Source organism: Lithobates pipiens, unplaced genomic scaffold, assembly GCF_037356315.1.
Source record: "Lithobates pipiens isolate NorthernLeopardFrog02 unplaced genomic scaffold, aLitPip1_a1.2 Scaffold_10, whole genome shotgun sequence".
NCBI lineage: Eukaryota > Metazoa > Chordata > Amphibia > Anura > Ranidae > Lithobates > Lithobates pipiens.
Window position 1 is genome coordinate 217,903,621 of NW_027507686.1, and position 23,146 is coordinate 217,926,766.

Below are 23,146 nucleotides of genomic sequence, written 5' to 3' on the forward strand. Positions count from 1 at the left end.
TCCTGATCCTAAGACCCCTTTCACACTGGGGCTTTTTCGGGCGTTTTTCAGGCGCTTTAGCTTTAAAAAGCGCCTGTAAAGAGCTTGAAAGAAGCTGCAACTGCAATCCCAATGTAAAAGCCCGAGTGCTTTCACACTGAGATCTCTTTCACACTGGAGCGTTTTTCAGGAGCTTTAGCGTTAAGAAAAGCGCCTGAAAGAAGCCGCAAATGCAATCCCAATGTAAAAGCCAGAGTGTTTTCACACCGAGGCGCTGCGCTAGCAGGGCATCAAAAAAAGTCCTGCAAGTAGCTTCTTTGCAGCGCTTTTGGAGCGGTGAATATAACGCTCCTAAAGCGCCCCTTCCCATTGAAATCAATGGGAAGCACCTGTAAAACGCCCGAAAAGCGCCTGAAAAGCGCTATTGGCAGCAGCGTTTTGTGGGTGCTTTTAACCCTTTATTTGGCCACTAGCAGGGGTTAAAAGCATCCCAATAACGCTCGAAAAATGCTGGTAAAGCGCTGCTAGTTTAAGCTTTACGAGCGTTTTTCAGGCGCTGACATTGTGAAAGGGCTCTTAAAGCACTTGGGCTTTCATATTGGGTTTGCAGATGAGGCTTCTTTCAAGCGCTTTACAGGCGCTTTTTTTAATGCTAAATTTCCCGAAAAACGCCCTGGTGTGAAAGGGGTCTAATCGATACTCCTTAGGCCTCATTCCCACAAAGTGGAGCCACTCGGCTCTGTCCACCAGTTCAGCGGGAGATCTCTCCGTTGATATCCGCTGAACTGGTGGATGACAGGTCCGTCTCTGCTCACCGAGCGGGGAAGGGGCCTGTCAGAGCACCGCCGATTCCTATGGAGGCATCGGACAAAAACGGACAGCATGTCAGTTTTCATCAGATCTCATCCGATCCGCCAGGATGGATACGAACGCATCGCTATACACCTCATTTTAGCGGATCGGATGTGAGCAGACATGGTAACTGCTGACATCCATAGCTCCATAGACCTGCATGGAGCGTCCATTCAGATCTGCCTAAAACTGACAAACCTAACGGTCCGTTCGTGTAAAAGGGGCCTTAATAATGAATTTAAAAGTCATGTCCTGCTTTTCCCTTCTTTCCCTAAGGCCCCTTTCACACTGGGGCGGTGCGGGCGTCGGCGGTAAAGCACCGCTATATTTAGCGGCGCTTTACCGTCGTTTTAGCGGCGGTCTGCGGGCGCTAGAGGGGTGGTTTTAACCCCCGCTACTGGCCGAAAAAGGGTTAAAATCGCCCGCAAAGCGCCACTGCAGCGGCGCTTTGCCGGCAGTATTGCCGCGCTGTCCCATTGATTTCAATGGGTAGGAGCGGTGAATACACCGCTCCAAAGATGTGGCTAGCAGGACTTTTTTCACTGTCCTGCCAGCGCACCGCTCCAGTGTGAAAGCCCTCCGGCTTTCACACTGGAGTGAAAGGGGCCGTTTTTTTTTCAGGCGCTACACAGGCGCTATTTTTAGCGCTGTAACACCTGAAAACCGCCCCAGTGTGAAAGGGGCCTTAGGCTCCTTTTACATTGTGCGTCTCCAAAGTCACACGATTACCAGTACGACTTTGATCTGACTTTACCTTCTCTGGACCAAAGTTGCATCAAATGTCGGACCAGAGCAATGAAGGAACTTTTTCTGAAGTCAAAGCGACTTCTGTAGTGTCAGTAGGACCGGCTTTCGTAGAAATGCATTGAATTTCACATGTCCTGCGACTTTGGGTCTCATAAGTCTGATCTCTAGACGCAGAAGTGTGAAAGAAGTCTTAGCCTGTACATGTTAAAGCCCAAGTCCAGGCTTGGGGGTAAGTTTTAAAACTGCAGCTCCTACCTCTTGACTGATTTCTGGCACTGTACCCTAGAGATTCACCTCTGCAGCATCGTGGCACTGGTCCTCTTCTGGGTTGAATGATGCCCAGTGCCATTTAACCCACTTCCGGTGAGCCCAGGTTGTCAAGGCTGCACCCCATACCATGGACTTACAGGTGAATAGCTTTGTAGAGTGCCACCATTTCATTATGTGGTACCACACTAGAATTTAGGATATGCCCATCAATGGGGAAAACCGCTATGGGGATGCTTGCTTTGGTGAAGGAGAGAGATGGAGGAGAAAAGTCCTTATTTCTCCTGATGGTTTTATAGATCATACCTTTTACCAGTCCTGTTGTCCATCTCTGGGCACTTAGGTCCTGATTTTACCTGTGTAATTTGCCACACGACAAAGCTCAACGGGGCGAATCCCATTGTCTATGGGGCTGTTGACACACATGCAACGCGTTTCCTTGTGACCTGTAAAGATATAAGCTCTTCTTTTTGTTGCGACATATTGCCGTTTTGGGAGCAATGAAAAATGCATCCAATAAATTGCATGTAAATGCAAACACACGCTTAGGATTATTGTGGGGGGAAAAAAGGCTGGATTTTTGAACTGTTATTATAATACAGGATTTATATAGCACCAACAGTTTACACAGCACTTTACAACATTAGGGCAAACATTACAATACAATTCAAGACAGGGAATCGGAGGGCCCTGCTTGTTACAGCTGTGGGGGATGAGCTAATGAAGAAAATAGTGCAGTTGTTAGATGGAGGCAGGATAGGCTTCTCTGAATAGGAAAGTTTTCAGGGATCGCCTAAAAGTGGATAGATTTGGAGACAGTCTGACAGATTGGGGTAGTGAATTCCAGAGGATGGGCGAGGCTTGGGAGAAGTCCTGGAGGCAGATATGGGAGGAGGTGATGAGGGAGATAGAGCAGGAGGTCTTGGGAGGAACAAAGAGGGCGATTAGGTTGGTATTTTGAGACTAGGCTAGTGATGTAGCTGGGGGCAGAATTGTGAATGACTTTGTAAGTAAGTCTTTGTATTTTGCATGTAATTCATTGGGCAAGTGGCAGCCAATGGTGGGATTGACAGAGAGGGGGATAGCGGACACTGTGCAGTTTGTAAGGTAGATGAGTCTGGCAGCAGCATTCATGATGGACTGAAGGGGGGGGTAGTCTATTTAAAGGTAAGCCAATGAGGAGGGAATTGCAGTAGTTAAGGTGAGAGATAACCAGGGAGTGAATTGGGAGCTTTGTGGTTTAATTGGTTAGAAAGGGATGTAGTTTAGACATGTTGAGGCGGCAAGCTTTGGAAAGTGATTGGATGTGGGACCGAAAGGAGAGTTCAGAGTCCAGGATAACACCTAGCACGCTGACTGTCCCAACAGGAGTCCCTTGGGAGACTCCGACAGAGAAGGGAAGAGGAGTGGAGGAAGTAGAATTTTAAGTGACACTGAAGGTGCGTTGGGGTAGGTAGGATGAGAGCTACTGAAGAGCACAGTCACGGAGACCAAGGGAGTAAAGTTTTCTGAGGAGGGGGTGGTGGTCAACCATGTCAAAGGCAGCTGAAAGGTCCAGAAGTAGGAGTACAGAATAGTGTCCGTTGGTTTTTGCAGCTAGTAGGTCATTTGTGAGTTTAAAAAGAGCAGTTTCTATGGAGTGTTGAGGGCGAAATACAGATTGAAGGGGATCAAGAAGGTTATTTTTTAGTGAGGTGGTCACTTGGTTGTTAACCAGGCGTTCAAGGAGTTTAAAGGAAAAGGGGTGCAAGGAGACAGGGCGTAAGTTATAAAGATTGGTAGGGTCCAAGGACGGCTTTTTAAGCATGGGAGTGATCAGTGCATGTCTTAGAGAGCATTGGGGAAAATGCCAGAGTTGAGGGAGAGATTGAAGATGTGAGTTAGAGAGTGTAGGATAGTCAGGTGGCGACCATAGTGTTTGAGAGGGAATAGCGTCCAGGGGGCAGGTGGTTAGGTGGGCGTTAGAAAGGCGTTTAGCAACTTCATCTGTAGTACCAGTTTTGAATAAGGGGAGTGTTGAGTACCTGTTGTTGTAATGGGGTCTTAACTGGGGGAGATACCTGTAGAGTGGAGATTTCATCACGGATTGTATCTTGTTTTTGAAGTGATTAGCAGTCTCCTGGGCAGTGAGTGAGTCAGTGGGTGGAGGACGAATTGGAGAGTTGAAGGTAGAGAAGTTTACGGGGACTGGATGAGAAGGTGGTGTTAAGAGTTGTAAAATAGGTCTGCTTGGCAGTGTGGAGGGAAGAGTAGTATTTTTGGAGGGAAGAATTGTATTGGTTGACGTCTTTTGAGAGACGTGGTCTTGTGCCACAGAAGCTCAAAAGTGCGACTTTGAGAATTTTAGTGTCATCTGTTTGCCAGGGTTGTAGGGGTTCGAGGCCTGATTCTGTGTGTAGTGAGGGGAGCGAGCTTGTCCAGGGTGGAGGACAGGGATTTATTGTAGGTGGAAGTGGCTTGGTTGGGGCAGGACAGGGGAGAGATTTTGTCAGAGGTGGCCACTAGCAGAATAGAGGAGAGAAGAGTTGAAGTTGCGAAAGTTTCTACGGGTGATAGGCGATTGAGGAGGAGAAGTATCGTTTGAGAAGTTGCATGGAGTGCAAAGGTAGGAGAATATAAGGTCAAGGGTGTTGCCATCAGAATGAGTAGAAGCATGTACCCATTGCTTCAGGTCAAATGAAGAGGTTAGACTAAGAAGTTTAGAAGTAGCAGGAGTGTTTGTATTAGCAGGGATGTTGAAATCACCGAGAAGGATTGTGGGAATTTCTGAAGAGAGAAAGTAGGGTAGCCAGGCAGAGAACTCGTCAAGGAAAGTTGATAATGGTCCAGGAGGGTGGTAGATCATGGCAATTCTTGGGGAAGTAGGAGAGAGGGATAAGAGGAGTCCCACTCCACCTCCCTTGCGTCCATTAGGCCTAGGGAGGTGAGTCCAGTGAAGGCCACCCTGGGAGAGGGAAGCAGGAGAATGGGAATCGGCTTCATAGAGCCAGATTTTGGTGAGAGCAAGTAGATTAAAGGAATTGGTGACAAAGAGGTCATGAACAGCAGTGAGTTTGTTGCAGACAGAGGGAGCGTTCCAGAGGGCACAAGAGAGGGGGAAGCTGGCGTTGGAAAAAGCAACGGAGACTAAATTGAGTAGATTGCGACTTCTGCCAGAGGGTGTAGGGTGATGGCGATGGGTGTGTTGGGTACAGTTTAAATAAGGGAGGCCCAGGGTTAGGGGAAGTATCTCCAGCAGTTAGAAGAAGCAGAAGATTAAGGGAGGTTATATGAGAATATGATTTTTATGAGGGGACATGCTTCAGTATCCTGGGGTGTTTGTTAGCAAGTGGGCTTATGCCGCGTACACACGACCAGACTTTTCGAGGGATTAAGTCCGACAGACTTTCGAAGGAGTTCTGACGGAGTTCTGGCAGAATTCTGACGGACTTTCCAAATGAGCGGACTTGGCCACACACAATCACACCAAAGTCCGACGGATTCGAACGTGATGACGTACGACTCGACTCGAATAAGGAAGTTCATAGCCAGTAGCCAATAGCTGCACTAGCGTCGGTTTTAGTCCGTCGGAATAGCACATACACGAGCGAATTTCTCGGTAGGAACTGGGTCCGGCAGAGTTCTGGCCGAAAAATTTGAAGCATGTTTCATTTCTAAAGTCTGTCAGACTTTTGCGAATCAAAAGTCCGTTGCAGCCCACACACGATCGAATAGTCTGCCGGAATCATTCCGTCAGACTTTGGATGTTGAAAAGTCCGGTCGTGTGTACGGGGCTTTAGAGTTGGAAAGATGAGTGCAGTAGTAGGGAGAGAACATTGGTAACCAATCCCATTTTTACTGACCAGTCCAGCAACATACTGCTAGTGTCAACACTACAGCTTCCCAACTGCCATTTTCAGTAGAGTGCCAACAATGAAAGCCTGTATTGTTCTAGATTCCTAAATGCCAGCCTCCTTCAAAGGTCTAAGGTATTTGATGGTAAAACTTTTATTTTTCATTACTTCAGGCAATAGCTGGTTCAATTCTATTTCCCAACTCTCCAATGGACACACGGCCCTCTTTTTTAAGAGTGCTGAATGGAACACCAGTACAGGAAATGGGCAGACTGGTTCTCTCTGCAGAGAGTAGATGTTCTACTGCAGGCTCTGAATCCCCAGGCTAGAACCACAGGAGCCGGTTCCTCTAGTCCTCGGTCTATGCAAAACTTCAAAGAAAAAAGGGGAACTGCTCACCATAAAAAAAGCCTTGAAGTAGTTTATTAGGTTACACACCCATCCATCCGCATGTATAATACCCACTAATGCGTTTCACTTGATTAGGAGCTTACTGTATGACTAAGCTCCTGATTGAGTGAAATGCGTTAGCTGGGGATTATACATACAGATAGGTCTGTGGCTGTATGACTCCATAAACTCTTTCTAGGCTGTTATATGGTGAGTGGTTTCCTTTTCTTAAGAGTTCCCGATCACCACAGGAACTACTAAAATATTTAGGCGCCAATTCAGATCTTTTGTTCTGTTGCATTGTAGCCATTTGAATGGACTTCCAATGCACCAAAATAGACTGAAGGACGGACATGTACTACTTTTTTAGTAGCAGTGCACCCCAAAACACGTGTTTAAGGTGCATTGTGGTTCCATTCTTTCTTCAATGGTGCCCCAAAGCACTAACAAGTTCATAGCTTGTTGCAATAAACACACCACTGTCGTTGGGTATAAATGTGCTCTTCCACCAACAGGCCGAGGTTCGTTCTTAATGAGTGTCCTAGTAATTCTTTTTTCATTCACAAAAATGCTCAAATCTGCAAATGCCTAAAAACACAGCAAACAAAAACAAAAAAAAAAAATCACATGCTCGCTCTCAAGTTTGTATTCAGACTTATGCTGTACGATTCGGTTTTTGTATTCTGCGATAATTTATAACCTCAAAATAGGTTTAATCCCTCTAATCCTGGTAACCAGGAATGATTGTCTGGGCAGAAACAGAGAATCAGTGAAATTTTTCGGCAGAAATTTTTCTATACAGGCTTGGATTTGCCCGTGGTTGATTTACTTGTCTATGTATGGGAATTTATTGGCATGTCTGCGGAATTTATTATTGTAGGTAAAGCTTTGATTTTGCCACCTGGTGGCCACAGTGTGCTGGTGCAGCCTTAGAAGTTTTCAATTGCACTGCAGAGTATAAGGCTCCATGCACACCTGATGCTCATAAATGGTAATTTTTTGGAATTTAGTCTTTTTTTTTTTTTTTTTTACGGCCCATAAACCCCCCTCTGTTATCCTATGTGTCCATGCACACATGGACGTTTTTGGATGTTTATCAGCAGCGGAGTTTATGGGCTGTTTTCTAAATGCCATAAAATCGCGTTCAGGAGTCGTTTTTCTGAACTCAAAAAATGGCGAACGCTGATAAACTTCGATAAACGCGGCTCACCAGCTAGTTTTTAACGTTTTTGATTCATTGAAAAAATTAAAAATTTTTCATGAAAAATGCTAAAGCAGAAAAACAATAAAAAAAAAACGCTAATAACCTCTGCAAAAACGTTTAAAAAAAAAAAATGTTGAAAGACTTACTGCTGTTTTTATAAAGTTATTTTAACGTCCAGTGTGCATGGAGCCTAAATTCAACTTTATAGCTGAGACGTCCGCCACCCAGCGGCTCATGCGTACTTCAGTCGTTTTTTTTACGTTTTTTTGTTTTGTAGACTGAATAAGCTTGCGAGAAAACCAAACGAATGACTCGCAACCTTCTTAACTGACGCAGCTGCTGGCACTGATCACAACCTCATAAGTGCATAAATGTATAAAAACAAATAAAATGCTGGGGCATATTAACCGGTTGCTGACCGCTAATGCCGATATACGTCAATATACCGCTTAACCACTTCAGCCCCGGAGGATTTTACCCCCTTCCTTACCAGAGCACTTTTTGCGATTTGGCACTGCGTCAATTTAACTGACAATTGCGCGGTCATGCGACGTTGCACCCAAACAAAATTGACGTCCTTTTTTTTTCCCCACAAATAGAGCTTTTATTTTGGTGATATTTGATCACCTCTTTTTTTTTTTTTTTTGCGCTATAAACAAAAAAGAGCGACAATTTTGAAAAAAAGCACGATTTTTTTTTTTTTTTACTTTTTGCTATAATAAATATCCCATTTTTTATTTTATTTATTTTTTTAAATAATTCTTTCCTTAGTTTAGGCCGATACGTATTCGTTTACATATTTTTGGTAAAAAAAAAATTTGCAATTAGCAATTGATTGGTTTGTTCAAAAGTTATAGCATCTACAAAATAGGGGATAGATTTATGGCATATTTTTATTTTTTATATATGGATATGTGTTTACATACACAGGTCCACGGTCCTGCTGCGTTCCCGGGCAATCGCGGGTGCCTGGCGGACATCGCGGCCGCCGGGCACACGCACCGGGTCCCAAGCGATGGCGGCGCGCACCCCCAAGACCGCTGGGAATCAGAGGACGTCATATGACGCCCACCCAGGATGGGAGATCCCATCTGCGGGCGCCATATGACTATAAACCAGGGCTGAAGTGGATAAGGACCGTCTCACGCTGATATAAGTCGGCAGAATGGCACGGCTGGGCACAATCACGTACCTGTACATTCCCTTTTAATTGCCCAGCCGTGGGTACCACCCGGTCCTGAGCTCTGTGACAGTGGCTGCGGGACCCGTGGACCCAATCGCCGCCGGTGTCCCGCGATCGGGTCACAGAGCTGAAGAACAAGAAGAGGTAAGTGTAAACAAATCTCTCCTCGTAATTCCTAGTGAGGCTGTCACTGATCGTCTGTTCCCTGTTATAGGGAAAGACTAACGGTGACGCTAGGCGCCAAGCCACGCACCCTACAGTTAAACACACACACACACACACACACACACACACACACACACACACACACACACACACACACACACACACACACACACACTTAACCCCTACACTGACCCCTAGTGGTTAACCCCTTCAGTGACATTTTTACAGTAATTGATGCATTTTTAACAGCACTGATTGCTGTATAAATGACAATGGTCCCAAAAATGTGTCAGAATTGCCCGACGTGTCCGCCATAATGTCGCAGTCACAAAAAAAATCGCTTATGGCCGCCATTACTAGTAAAAAAATAAAATAAAAAAATGAATAAAAATGCCATAAAACTATCCCCTATTTTCTAGTCGCTAGAAATTTTTTTTATATATATATATATTTTTGGGGGATATTTATTATAGCAAAAAGTAAAAAAAATTGCATTTTTTTTTTCAAAATTGTCGCTTTATTTTTGTTTAAAACGCAAAAGAATAAAAACTGCAGAGGTGATCAAATACCACCAAAAGAAAGCTCTATGTATGGGAAATAAAGGACACGCCGCACGACCGTGCAATTGTCAGTTAAAGCGGCGCAGTGCCGAATCGCAAAAAGCTTGGTCCTTTTAGCTGGAAAATGGTCCGGGGCTTAAGTGGTTAACGTGCCTGTATGTTGCTCTTTAAGAAGTGGTTTGCGGGTGCCCGCTGTGAGCTCCGGGAGTAGGATTGTGGGTCCCGCAGACTCGATGTCAGCGGGGATACCTGCAATCGTCTCACGGAGAGAAAGAACAGGGAGATGCTAATGTAAACAAGCATCTCCCCATTCTGCCTAGTGACACTGATCACAGCTCCCTGTGATCGGGAGCTATGATCAGTGATGTCACACGTAGCACCCCCCCCCCCCCAGAATCAATCCCTGGGACACACTTAACCCCTACAGCGCCACCTAGTGGTTAACCCCTTCACTGCCAGTCACATTTACACAGTAATCAATGCATTTTTAATCAGATCGCTGCATAAATGCGAATGGTCTCAAAGTAGCGCCAAAGGTGTCCGATCTGTCCGCCATAATGTCGCAGTCACGATAAAGATTGCTGCCATTACTAGTAAAAAAACATATATATTAATAAAAATGCCATAAAACTATCCCCTATTTTGTAGAAGCTATAACTTTTGCGTAAACACTTATGGCAATTTTTTTATTTTTATTTTTTTACCAAAAATATGTGTAGAAGAATACGGATCAGCCTAAATTGAGGAAAAAATTATTTCCTATGTTTTTTGGGGATATTTATTATAGCAAAAAGTAAAAAACAATGCGTTTGCATTTTTTCATCATTTTTGTTTGTTTATAGCACAAACCTAAAAACCGCAGAGGTGATAAAATACCACCAAAAGAAAGCTCTATTTGTGGGTGGGGAAAAAAGACGTAAATTTTGTTTGGGAGCCACGTCGCACAACCGCGCAATTGCCAGTTAAAGCGACGCAGTGGCGAATCGCAAAAAGGTGCTCTGGTCTTTTGCCAGTCAAATGGTCCGGGGCTGAAGTGGTTAAGGTTACCAATGTGATACGACGCATATATAAAATGCATGAATATCTTAGTGTAAACCGTGCACGATATTAAACATTATCTCCTCCATCTATCTCCTCTATCTCTTCTATCATCAAATAAGAACCACCCCTGGGTTCTATGTGAATGAAGCTCTTTGGGATCCTGAGATGTACAGCAGTATGTTCCTCTGTCCATATATAAAAAAAAGTCTACATGTTTTATCGTTTAAAAACATATTTTATTTCTAAAACATCAATCTGAATACTCGCATCTTCCAGGGGCTGAAGCGCACCACTCTAGCAGATAAAAGGAAGAACAGATGAGATAGCGCGTCCGTTCACAGCATTCAAACCTACTGCACTGACCCCTATGCGTGTTCAACGCAGGGATCAGTCGCGTGTCTTCCTCAGGGGGAGTGGTGTCACCTATCATATATATCGCATAATATGCAGTGCTATTCCTGGCCTAAACGCATGCGATTCCCCCCACTGCTCGTATGTGTGTGTATAGAAAGGGAAAGTGACATCTATTGGGCAGTTTATTAAAAATATTAACTCACATTAAGTATATATCTAGTCAAATGCAAAACCTGCATAGGTGTCCCAGTCCCGCTGACGATGGCAATCATGGCCATTGGAAGAGATGTGATTTTTGATCATTGGTGGGACTGGGACCCTATGCAGATTTTGCATTTGAACAGATATGCACTTAAAGAGGGGTTTCCATTACCTATGGAAAAAAATAAGTTGTCAGCTACAAAAACTGTTGCTGCTGACAGCCACTTGCCCCATCCCGCCATCCAGCGGTGTGCTCATTAGGTCTTGCCTGCTGTCTTCGGTCCCCGACATCTTCACTATATGCACCCGGCTGTGATAGCTTACAGCTTCACAGCTGGTTGCTCACTGCGCATGCACAAGTCGCGTTGCACACTGTGAATGGTGGATGCTCTCTTCTGAGACCTGTCTGTGTTCTGGAATACAGAGAGAGAACTTCTGTTTCTGAGTGCCGCGGGGCTCTGAATAGAAGTAATTTGTGATAAAAAAAATCTTTGGCATTCTGAAGCTTCCCTCCAAACACTTTGCATATTTTATATATATACTGCGTTCTGTACTTGCCAAATATGCTGCAGAAATCTCCCTCCACTGAGTCTGGCCTTGTCCATTTTAACTGTGGGCAGCTGAAGCTGCTGCCTGTTCACTTCCTGGATTGACACAGAGGCACACCTCCAGCTCTGCATCTCTCATTGGCCCTCGTATGACTCATCTGCCCTCCCTTCCTGGTAAACTCTCATGACAGTGAGAGAGAGCAGTGCATGACGTCATAAGCCTAGGCTTTTTACCAGACAAACAGGAAGTGGGCTTTATAAGTTATTTACTATTAGAAAAATGTTTTACTATCCAAAGTTAAAACGACAAGGGCAGAAGATTTAATTCAATGGAAAATTGAAAAAAATGACTGAAGGTCCGCTTTAATGTGAGTTCTAACATTTTAATTAACTGTCCACTAGGTGGCACTTTCCCCTTTCTATACACATAGGAGCAGTGGGGGGAATTGCATGTGATTTGGACAGGATTTGCACCACATTTATGTTCAAATTGCATGAGATTCTTTGCAGTGCAATTTGCCCCCATTTTTTTGCCGCTATGTCACAAATCGCACCGCAAAGTATCGGTTACTTGGTATCCGTGAGTACTTGACTGACAGTATCGGTACTCCTACTCGCCAATAAAAAATGGTATCGGTGCAACCCTAGTAAATGGATAGTAAAATATATCATATTTACTTGCGTTAAACTATTTTTTTACATTTCCATTAATTCCTGGTTTTCATGCCTAGGCAAATGATATCAGGAGTGGAAGAGGGGTTTTCATAGCCAAGCAGACAATCCTGCTTGTATGCCTGAACTAAGGGCAGATGGATTCCAGAAAGTAAATGCTACATGAATCATCTGCCCTTATGCAATGCCATGGCCAGAAATGCTAGGGGGTGTTTTTTCATTGATTGCTTCACAAAATAAAGCATGGAGAAATGGATGGGTGAGCTTGCTTTAAATGAGAAAATAAAATGACTCCGTACTTTTGGTTTGCGGCGCTCAGATGCAGTGAAGTTCTGCTTTAATATGAGCGAGGTCCGCAGAGGCTGCTTATGGCCTCCGCTTTAACACCACCCTCCATATAACTGGGGACCCCAATGTAAGGGTAGACCCCGATGGGTCTTTTTTCAGCCTGTGAATATTTGTAAAATGTACGATGTGGCCCTCATACAGAGAAGTCTGAAGACCCGTGATCTAGGCCCCAGCTGGGCAATGTTTATGGGGCAGATTTATAAAGCCATGAATGTGACTTTAATCATACAATCAGTCATTGTCCTTTTAGACACATTCACCAGGATAATTCACCTGCATTGAGCGTTTCGTTAATGTGTGACTCTCTGCTTATAAATATACTCCTTAGGGCTCATTCACACTGGTGGTTGGGGGCAGGAAAAGCGGGCAGTTTTTTTTTTTTTTTTGCATCTTATTACTGCTGATCTCCTTCAGCCTTTCAGCCACTTCCTCTTCATGTGTACTTGCCCCAGCATTAAGCTGCACATCACTGGCATGGGCTGGCTTGCTATACGGGACAGTGGTGGACCATGTTTGAGCAATGTGCCCTTGCTATATGTATAGGCCATCTATGTACCTCTTGAAGCCTGGCTGAAAAACTCCCAGAGATGGAATAATCCTGCCCTGCCTTATTGCTTGGATCCCCCTGGCCCTCACAGAAGTGGGCTCTCCTACCCCTGCATGTGTGTGGTCCACTATCTCTTCCATCACAGCTTTACAGAGCTCAGAGCTACTGCAAAAGGGTAGAAAGTGCATGTTTGGCCGAGAGTGTCTTGGCAACAAGGCAGGGGGGTTCCATCTCTAGGAGGTTTTTGGTCAGGGTTCAGAAAGTACATAAATGGCCTAAACCTCTAGCAAGGGCATTGTTTAAAGTGATTCATAGTTTCATAGTTTGTTAGGTTGAATAAAGACACCAGTCCATCCAGTTCAACCTGAGTGAGTGTCTAGAATGGTCCCTTTCCCTGTACATTGCTACACCCACATCGGTCCCTATCCTCAAGGAGCCCACAATCCAAGGTCCCCATTCATATGCTAGGGCCAATTTTGGACAGAAGCCAATTAACTTACCTGCATGTCTTTGGATTGTGGGAGTACCCGGAGGAAACCCACGCAGGCACAGGGAGAACATGCAAACTCCAGGCATGTAGTGTCATGGTTGGGATTTGAACCAGTGATGTTCTTACTGCTAGGTGAGAGTGCTAACCACTACACCACTGTGCCGCCCTGATTGTAAAGGTTAAAAAAAAAAAGCATATCATACTTGCACAGAGTGGCCCCGAACCTGCTCTCCTGGGGTCCCTCTGCAGCTCCTCCCCACATCTGATACCTTGCAGACACACTCCCGAGTCCAGCATTCGGCATCCATAGAGGCTGGATTGATATCAGCGGGAGCCAATGGCTGCGCTGCTATCAATCTAACCAAGAGCCGAGGACTCCGGGCAGAGAGACAGCACGTCCCCCATGGGTCAAGTTCGAGGGGTCAGGTAACTAAAACGGGGGGCTGGGGGGCCGGTCACTGACAGGTGTTTTGTCACCTTAATGCATAGGATGCTTTAAGGTGAAAAAAACAAACCTTTACAATAGAGCTGCGCGATTCTGGCTAAAATGAGAATCCCTTTTTTTTGCTTACAAGATGGATCACGATTCTCGTGCTGTAACCTCAGCTTTCACATTAAAACAAAAAAAAAACCTTTTACAGCCAGAGCCGCTTTTGCATTTTGTGCACACATTTAAAAAATCTGTTTTGGCCTGAAGATTACATAAAACCCCCAAACAATATATATTTTCTGAGAGCAGACACCATAGAGAATAAAATGGTGGTAGTTCCAATTTTTTATGTCGCACAATATCGCAAAGGTTTAGGAAATGCTACATTTTAGTATTAAAAAAAAAATAGGGCTGTGGAAATTAAAGATGAATTCCTTGATTGATTAATTTTATTGATCGCTCAAAATTCTTTTGATCAGTACTCACCTCTGCGCCGGCCTCCTGGGTCTTCAGGGAGTTCCATCAAAGATCCGGTGAAATCACGGACATCAATGTCACTGGACTCGTGCCTCCGTCTGCTAACGAAGGGAAGGGGGAGGAGTCCGGTGACGTCAAAGTTCTGATTGAACGTAACGTGTACGGGGGAGGCGCTACGAATGACGTCGCCCACTGCGGAACCAGCATGCTTTTCGGCTTTACATGCTGTGTTTTTATTATCTTTTTATATGAGTAGTTTGTGTTTGAACACAAAAATGAAATCGTATACTTAAGCGGTGAGCACTTAGATCTTTTCTTTCTACCCATGACCTGGTGTCCTTGCTGAGATCTAAGGAGACGTGAGAGAAGTTTATGGTCCGTGTTAACCCTTTTTGATACCCGCTTGCATGACCACCTGTTTGCACAGGGGTCCATGCCATAAGGTGAGAGTGATTAGTTAGACCGGAGGTGGAGGGATTGTCACGCTACTGTGGAAAAAAATGACTTGCATCAGTGCTACAGTTTGAATTTAAAATGTATTTGTGTGAACTGTGAAGTTAAGTCATGGATTGTGGAAACTAACTAGTGTCGGGTGATTGTATATAGTGTATACCAAGGGGATCAGCTAAAAGTAGTTGGATCTGTATGTGCGTTATAATTGAAATTAGTTGATCGATAAAAAAAAAAAAATGGTTAAAAAATAAAAAAATTAATCGAACACAACAATTTTAATCAATAACAGCCCTAAAAAAATTAAGTTAATTTTAGAGGGCGCAAAAATGCAGTAAATGACCTAATTTTTGGTAAAATATAAAAGCTGAGGTAGATGTCTAACCTTAAATTTGTGTGCACCTGTGAAATGCTGACAAACTTCAGTACCCTAAATTTCCCATAGGTGATGCTTTAAAAGCCCCCCTGTAGGTTATCAGTTTAGCCCTACAACGGATGTCTGGTGCTACAATTGCGGTCATTCCGGTGTGTGCAGCAATATGTATCGCGATTGAAGTTTTCAGGGGTAGGCGTCCCACCGCGTGCGTTTACATTTGTACGTGCGTTTATGTAGGGGTGTTTTAAAAAAAAAAATTTTGGGGGGGGGTAGGGAGGGATGTAACTGTGTAATTTTTGTGCTTGTGTTAATTTTTTGCTATTATTATTATTATTATTATTATTATTATTATTATTATTATTATTAGATTTTTTTTCTTGACTTTTTTTTTTTTCTCTTTTCCCCCCATCACATAGGGGATAAAAAGTCCCCTATGTGATGATTTTTTGGTGACAGGATCTCTTAAAAGCGGAGTTTCACCCAAAAATGATACTTCTGCTTTAAGGGAAGAGGACCCCCCTGGCATGCCACTTTGGCATGTCATCATTTATTTATTTTTTTTTGGGGGGGGGGGGGGGTGGGTAGAGGGTTCCAGCTCCCACTTCCTTCCGGGGCACCACCGTGGCACCATAAGGAAGATCACCTCTCACCCCTCCCTCTCTGCAATTATCTGGGACACATCACAGGTCCCAGATGATTACCCGGCCAGTCACGGCACGCAGCATGGCTCGTGCATGCTCGGCTGTGAAGCCACGGCCGGGCGCCCACAGTGACAATGCTGGCGCCACAGAGAGGAGCGGGCCTTAGTTCCCCCGTATCAGTGGACCCTGGGACAGGTAAGTATCCGATTTATTAAAAGTCTGCAGCTGCAGTATTTGTAGCTGCTGACTTTTATTTTTTTTATTTTAGTTGGAACTCTGCTTTAATGAGACTTCATCCAGCAATAATGAAACACACCGTGCATGTCTCCCCTGTGCTCTACTGAATGTAATGCAATGCACAATTGCACATTGCACTGCACGTCATTCGTTCCTGGCCTTGACGGCCGGGGAAACTGTCAATGTGGACCCAGAAGTGACGTCACGCGCCACTTCCGGGTCAACCACAAGAAGGGGAGGAGAGTGGATGTGTGTTTGCTTTCCTCCTTCCCCTTTACCCAGCGGCCCCTGCTATGCTGGTCCCGGGCTTGCAGATGGGCAAGCAGCGCCAGGGCTACATAGCTGGGAGGGGGTTTACAGCATTCTGGCGGCAGCCCAGGTGCCAGGACGCAGTTTCTTGTCGCCATGGCAACCTGACGCCTGAGGTTTGTTGAGCCTTGCCTTATTGGCATAGGCAGTTTTTTGGTAAAGGTGAACTTACCCTTTAAGAATAAGAGAATGTTGGATATTTATATCAAGCTGTAGGCTGGACTAATTGTGTTTGTGTAAGTAAAGCATGTGAAAATTCAATTCTTTTCTGATCAGTATAAATGTACCCCAATTTCTGTATTTATTAAATTTTTTTGTTTGTTTAAATTAGCAGTGTGGTTCTTTTTTATATAGATGAGGAAAAAAGCTGTTTAAAGCTGTCATACGGCTGATTCACTGAGAATGTTAATCCAGCGTGAGCAGAGATGACCTTTTTAAAACGCTGCCATTTAGTTCTCCAGTCCACACCTGTAGGTTTATAATAGGAAGCATGTTAGAGGAAGATCAGTTACCAGAACGCCCTGTAGCTGGAGCGCAGCCTCTCTACACTGGCACTGCCCTTGCCCCATCACACAACCTCTCTTGTCTTACTGGCATGATAGAGAGTTTAAAGCTAAAGTTTGATCTGCATGCTTTTCAAATTTTCCTTCCCCCCCTGACCCCCCCCCCCCCCCCCATCAATATGCTAATGAGCTTAATAAAACCATTTTCTTTACACATTTTACTTTAGACCTAGTGACGTAATCACTGGGTCTCTGTGCTTCTCTATGCAGGCAGATCATGGCTGATGGGAGCGGTCTGCACAGTACTGTACATGCTTTTTGGGAAAAATAATGGCACTACGCCTCTCTTGATGCAAGCTGTGGGCTGGTTGTTTGGAGGAGTTCTACAAATATCAAAGTGCCTTGTTGGGGACATTGGCCTGCAGAAGCTCACAGTGTGCAGGGAAATCAGAGTAAGCAATTTCAGTACAGGAGAGGAGCCGCTACCACACTGCAAGACCTGAAGGTAAAGCAGGGATTCGGCTTAAAGGGGTCGGAAACCCTCATGGTTTCTCACCTTAAAGGGGTTGTAAAGGTTTGTGTTTTCCCCCCCTATGCATTAAGGTGAAAAAACACCTCTCAGTGGCCAGCCCACACCCCCCCCCCCCCCCATTTTACTTACCTGACCCCTCGAATTTGACCCACAGGGACATGCTGTCTCTCTCTGCCTGGGGTTCTTGGATCTTGATTTGGATAGGTTGATAGCAGCGCAGTCATTGGCTCCCACTGTTGTCAATCAAATCTAATGACCCTGAGGTCAATGCTGAGTCCTACATTAGGCCTCTGGATGCCGAATGCTGGACTTGGGAGTGTGCCCGCAAGGTAATCCTGTTGGTTTTAACTTTACTTGCCAGATAACATTTTAAATGAATCCTAAATTGAATTCTACATACTAGAGGAATATTTAGATAACATACCCTGATAATTTAAAGTGGTTGTAAAACCTTATATATACCCAGTGAAGTGACTGGCCTCGGATGATATACCAAGAGTAAATAAATCCTACATAAGATGTACCTGTTGATTTGCAGCCTTCTCTTCTCTACATCCATTCAAAGTGCAGAATTTATAACGCTTGTCTGAGCTGTCGGACAAAAAGGAGCAGAGAGCAGAAATTGCATTCTGCAGAGCCCTAAACACAGGAACAAAGCCGAGGCTGCCAATCACAGGCTGTGTGCTACAACCTTTTTTTTTTTCTCAGGAAAACCTGTCCAAAGTGACTCATGCTGATAGCATAAGAAAGAAGCAGCAGATAGAAAGGACACTTAGTGCTCTGGATCGAGACAAGTACACACTATAGAGCAGAAAAATGGAGAAACCCCCTAGATGTGGGACTTTATAGGTACTACCATATAAATGGAATAAAATAAAAGTGAATAATTGCCCAGTAATGTGGGTATAGAATAGGAGATCAGGAAACTCAATCTGTATGAAAGAAAATCCAATGAGCAAACGGTAAAGATTGCTCATATTACACTGGAACAGATGGCAACATATTCATACAGACAGACCCCGGTTATTTCTCCATTCCTCCCAAGTTGAACACCTCCAAAAATGGTCTAAAGCAAACTGCCTCGTTGAGGCCAGGGGGGTAAGTAGCCCTCAAGGTATGTATCCACCTCAGTTTGAGCTGGAGGAGACTTATTCCAGTCCCCTCCCCTTGGACTGGGGTGGATACGGTCCAAAATCAAAAATGTAACCCTAGGAAAAATGCCCTGATGGACTAGGGTGGTGTGTCTCCCCAAAGGCAGGTCAGGATTACAGACCTGCATGCTATGAATGTGGCGATAGGCTCTCTTCCAAAATGGGAGCTTGGTTTTCCCAATATAAAATCGGCCACAATCGCATTGAAGGAGATGCACCACCCCAAATGTCTGGCAATTGGCAAAATGGCGAGCTTTAAAAGTTTGACCACTGGGTAAAATGGGATTTTTAATGGTGTTCATGCATCGACAATACCCACATGCACCACACGTGAAGGTGCCCTTATATTTGCAATGTTCACTAGCTTCCTTTTGCCTATATTCACTCTTAACTAGTCTGGAGGCAACAGATGTTGCCCTCCTAAAGGTGAAGAGAGGTACATCTGGGATTAGACGACCAAGTTGAGGGTCCATTTTAAGAGTGTGCCAGTATTTTACGATAATCTTGCGGATATCAGCATATTGATTGTCAGTTAAAGCGTCGCAGTGCCGTATCGCAAAACATGGCCTGGTCATTTAGAGGGAAAATCTTCTGATCCTTAAGTGGTTAACTGACAACATTGTGCACAATTGAAACTTTATATAACCGTTTTCACTCAAACAGAGCTTTCTTTTGGTGGTATTTGATCACTGCTTTATTTTTTTATTATATGAATGAAAAAAAGACCTGAAAAATTTGAACATATTCAGTAAAAATCTAATTTCTTTTGTGAATTTAGTCCAAAATGTTTCTGCTACATGTCTTTTGGTAAAAAAAATAATAATAATAATAATTCCTAATAAGTGTATATTATTTGGATTATAAGAAAGATATAGCATCTACAAACTATGGTGTGTGTGTGTGTGTGTATATACTGAAATTTTTATTACATTTTTTATTTTTTACACTAGTAATGGCGATCAGCGACTTATAGTGGGGCTATGATAGTATGGTAGGTAATCTGACACTGGCTGGGGGTACACTGACATTAATAGTGACACTAGTACAGTAATTTATACAGACACTGGTTAGGAAGGGTTTAATATCTAGAGGTGATAAAGGGGTTAACTGTGTGCCAATGTGTGTGTTATGTGGTGCTTTTACTAAGTGATCTTGTGGCGTTCCCCTGCTTTGCAGGGAGTTAAAAAAAATAAAAAAAAATAAAAAACTGCAAGATCGCCTGTCTGTGTACAGAGCTTTGTGGTGTTTACAACACAGAGCTCTCTTCTGAGAATGACTGAGCTGATCAGCGGGTCCTGGTGATGAATTGTAGGCTGGGACCCACTGATTGGCTTGTGCTGTAATCACAACACAGCCAGAGCAGCGGATGCTCACCCTACCTGAAAGCACCGATCGCATACCAAAAAAAATACTATGAGAATACATAACTTGAGTAGAACTTTTTCATTCCTTTTTTTATTTTTTCCCCCCAGAGTCATTGTAACTCCTCTGTCACTCTTCTCTCTCTCCTGCTATCAACATGCCCCTTACACACAAAAAAAGGTTATTAAATCAAATTTAGCTACTCAGACTGCTTGCAAAAAAAAATAAAAAATGATCTAGCTGTGTAGTTCTGAATACAGAGCTGCGGTAATTTGTGTCTCGTATAGTAAATCTGACTGCAGTTCGGCATGAAGCTTCAGCAGACCATAAGAATGGAATATATTTAATAAGAGTTTTTGGGACACTATTAGATCAGAATATTGAAATGAATGGTGAAGGTCATGAAGTGAAGATCGGTGTTCTCTAAAACCACTTTACTTAAAGCGGTAGTAAACCCGTTGAAAAAAATATATAAATATATATATATATATATATATATATAAAAAAATTTCATACCTGCAAGGGAAAAGGCATAATGAACTAGTATGCACCGCATACTAGCTTATTATGAAATGCTTACCTTAGAACGAGGCCCCGACATCTCGCCTGATGCACGCCAAGGGAGCTTATCTTCCGGATATCGCGGCTCTGCCGCTGTGAGTGTCCGGAGCGGCGAGATAGTCACTCCTCCTGCGCATGCGCGTGGGAGATTTATTTCCGGCAGGGTCCGGCGTCTGCTGGGCTTCCAGCCGAGAAACCCCTGTGTGCAATCAGCAGCTCATTGCCAGGGGAATATCGGTTTAGGGGATATTTTTATTTTTTTTACCTACAGGTAAACCTTATAGGCTTACCTGTACGTAAAAGTGAAAAAAAAAAAAAATACAACCGCTTTAATCTTGGCTCTTCTGGGGCAGTGTTTTTTTTATTTTTTTATTTTATTTCTTTTTTTATTTTTTTGTACATATTAAAATTGGCTTTTTTTTTTTTGCTCGAAATTACTGTGATGCCTGTTTTAAAAAAAGAGACTAGAGACCCTGAAGAATAAAATGGTAGTAGATTTATTTGAAAAAAAAATATTTTTATGTCACGCAAGATTTGCAGTTTATCAATATTTTCAGGAAGAAAATGCACCAACATACATTTTTGGGCAAACAGGCACAATATTCCACCCAATTTTGGTAAAGTATAAGGCCCCTTTCACACTGGGGCACTAGTAAACTGCCAGTAAAACGCTGACCGCTTTTGAAGCGCTTTTTTTTCCGGCGCTTTCAAAGCTCTTTCCATTCATTTCAATGGAGAGGGGCCTTTTTTTACCGCCCTGCCAGCGCACTGCCCCAGTGTGAAAGCATTCATTGATTTTAATGAAAATAGGATTTTGTGAGCTTTTCAAGCACTTTTTTTTTTAGTGTGCAAGTGCCTGAAAAGCACCTCCAGTGTGAAAGGGGTCTTAAAGATGGACTTGTAATTGCATAAAGTTGCACACATCTGTGGAATCACAAAAACAATGGTAAATTCTGCATAAGTGACGCTTTAAAAGTCTTAACAGGTCATCAGTCTAGAGAGTTAACACCAGAATTCTTGTTATCACTCTGACGTTCGCAGTGATACCGCAAATGTGTGGTGCAGTTGATGTTAAGTACACATGCTCGCCCTACTCTGCACCTTCTTTTTTTTTTTTTTTTTTTTTTTTTTTTTTTTTTTTAATGGGGTGTCTGCAGGGGGACAGGATGCTTTAAATTTGTATGTGTGTGTGTATATACAGTTGTGCTCATAAGTTTACATACCCTGGCAGAATTTATGATTTCTTCAGAGAATATGAATAACACAAAAACTTTCACTCATGGTTAGTGTTTGGTTGAAGTCATTTAATATCAATCAACTGTGTTTTACTCTTTTTAAATCATAATGACAACATAAACTAGCCAAATGACCCTGATCAAAAGTTTCCATACCCCAGTTCTTAATACCTTGTATTGCCCCCCTTTAACATCAATGACAGCTTGAAGTCTTTTGTGGTATTTGTGGATGAGGCTCTTTATCTTCTCAGATGGTAAAGCTGCCCGTTCCTCTTGGCAAAAAGTCTCCAGTTCCTGTAAATTATTAGGCTGTCTTGCATGAACTGCATGTTTTGAGATCTCCCCAGAGTTTCTCAATGATATTGAGGTCAGGAGACTGAGATGGCCACTCCAGAACATTCACTTTATTCTGCTGTAGCCAATGACAGATCGACTTGGCCTTGTGTTTTGGATCATTGTCATGTTGGAATGTCCAAGTACATCCCATGAGCAGCTTCCTGGCTGATGAATGCAAATGTTCCTCCAGTATTTTTTGATAACATACTGCATTTATCTGGCTATCAATTTTGACCAAATTTCCTGTGCCTTTGTAGCTCACACAACCCCAAAACAACGGTGATCCACCTCCGTGTTTCACAGTAGGAATGGTGGACCTTTCATCATAGGCCTTGTTGACTCTTCTCCAAATGTAGCGTTTATGGTTGTGGGCAAAAAGCTACATTTTGGTCTCATCACTCCAAATGACTTTGCCAGAAGGTTTGAGGCTTGTCTAAGTGGGATACTTTGTGACATTTGCATAGTAATGGCTTTCTTATGGCAACTTGACCATGCAGCCCATCTTTCTTCAAGTGCCTCCTTATTGTGCATCTTGAAACAGCCACACCACATGTTTTCAGAGGAGTCCTGTATTTCACCTGAAGTTATTTGTGGGTTTTTCTTTGCATCCCGAACTGGCAGTTGTGGCTGAAATTTTAGGTGGTCTACCTGACCGTGGTTTGGTTTCAACAGAACCCCTCATTTTCCACTTCTTGATTTAGAGTTTGAACACTGCTGATTGACTTTCTCAATGCCTTGGATATATTTTTATATCCCTTTCCCACAGATCCTTTGACACTTCTTTTGCTTCCCCCATGACTCAGAACCCAGAAACATCAGTGCAGTACTGGATGAAAGATGCAAGGGTCTGTCAGGAGTCCAGAAACTCATTAACCTTTTATATACAAACCGATCACAGATGAGGACAGTTAACTTTTAATAGCCATTCAAACCCCTTTGTGTCAACTTGTGTGCATGTTATCAGGCCAAAATCACCAGGTTATGTAAACTTTTGATCAGGGTCATTTGGGTAGTTTCTGTTGCCATTATGATTTAAAAAGAGTAAACACAGTTTGATAATAAATGGCTTCCATGAATGAAAGAAACGTTTTTGTGTTGTTCATATTCTATGAAAAATGGGCAAGAAATCATAAATCCTGCTATGGTATGTAAACTTGTGAGCACA

General features: G+C 43.4%; 1 protein-coding gene across 8 annotated transcripts in view; it reads left to right on the plus strand.

Annotated features, from left to right (window-relative positions):
* PACSIN3 (protein kinase C and casein kinase substrate in neurons 3) overlaps positions 1–23,146 on the plus strand; it is a 195,036-nt gene that overhangs the window by 81,611 nt on the left and 90,279 nt on the right. The window lies entirely within an intron of this gene.